Source organism: Myotis yumanensis, unplaced genomic scaffold (genome assembly GCF_028538775.1).
Source record: "Myotis yumanensis isolate MYYU_CA2020_CCGP unplaced genomic scaffold, mMyoYum1.0.hap1 SCAF_4, whole genome shotgun sequence".
In the NCBI taxonomy this organism is placed as follows: Eukaryota; Metazoa; Chordata; class Mammalia; order Chiroptera; family Vespertilionidae; genus Myotis; species Myotis yumanensis.
In genome coordinates, this window is record NW_027223755.1 from 66,456,425 (window position 1) to 66,457,834 (window position 1,410).

The 1,410-nt window shown below is 42.0% G+C and overlaps 1 pseudogene; it reads right to left on the bottom strand.

The window, feature by feature from the left end:
- Positions 1–608: 608 nt before the first annotated feature.
- On the bottom strand, positions 609–1,085 carry LOC139008138 (ragulator complex protein LAMTOR5-like; annotated as a pseudogene).
- Positions 1,086–1,410: the final 325 nt, after the last annotated feature.

Here is a 1,410-nt window from a genome sequence, read left to right on the forward strand (position 1 = left end):
TCCGCAATGTTTCTTGTTCTGATCAATACCTCCACCTAAACTGCTTTCTAGGTTAGATTCCAGGAAAGCTTGGAATAGTCTCTAAGCAGTTTAGGAAGGACAGTAGAAATTTCATTATGGATTGAAAACTTTACATTTCTGTTGTTCAGTTGAGTTTCGCTTTGGGACATTCTGGTTGAGTGAGCTTCAATAAACATGTTGGATAAATGAATTGAAAGTTTGAGCAACGAACCACTTGTGAGAACTTGATTGAAACAGCTTTCTTCCCTCACTATGATAATTGGAAAATTTCCATTTCTCCATAACAAGAGAGAAAAGAATGTCCTTTCCCCAAATGTCTATGTCCCCCCGCCTTTCCAGTCACATTTATTGAACATAACAAAATTTTACATACAAAGTGACCTGGGTCTGCTGCCTCAAAATGTGATCTTTTCTCACGAATACTTTTATAAGCTAGTTGATAGTGTAAAAAAGCAGCTGACTCTAAAATTAATACAAAAGTGCCCAATGCACATCAAATGAATGGCCTAACTATTAATATTGTTAATAGTCTGTAAGGTAAGTAACATAGGTAGGATCCAGCCCCTCTGACCGGCTCCTGTGAGATGTTAAGAGGCCATTTTGTGCACTGCCACTGTGACACCATTATGCTTCTTGATTGTAATATTTCCATTATCTGATTTTAATTTTTATTGATTGATTGCTTTTAGAGAGAGAGGAAGAGGGAGAGAAAGAAACATCGATTTGTTGTTCCATGTATTTATGCACCCATTGGTTGATTCTTGTATGTGCCCTGACTGGGGATCAAACCAGCAACCTTGGTGTATGAAGACTATGCTCTAATCAACTGAGCTACTGGGCCAGGGTCCCCATTATCTAATTCTAGACACACCATTGGAATATCAGTGGGGTCTGAGGTTAGCTTAGCTGCTTGCTGGGTTAGAAGAGATGTCACCCCAGCATGCTCACCTGCCAGGGTCCTATAGCAGCCCAGGTTAAGTCCTTGTGAATCTGCGCACAGGACACCCAACAATGGATGGATTCTCCACTGCATCTTCCCAGTGCTACTTCAAAGTCGCCTCCATCCACCAGCCATCCACCCCTGGCCAGGACCCCACAGCGCTTGGCTTTCTTCTCCACCATAGGCCTCCAGCACTCCCAAATGTCTATGTCTTAACAGTAAAAATCACCAAGGATTTAGGTAGCACTTTTGCTAACACCAAAAGCTCTTTTTCCTAAATTAATGAAGTGAGGAGAAAGGCAGTGACAATTTAAATAAGTTTATTTGCCCCCCAACCCCTCCCCACCCAGGAACATTTTGGATGACCTTCCTCTACCTTCATGCTTGTTACTTCGAGTCTAACAGCCAATTAAAGTTGCATGGGGAAAGACCTACGAGAGCTTTGGGTG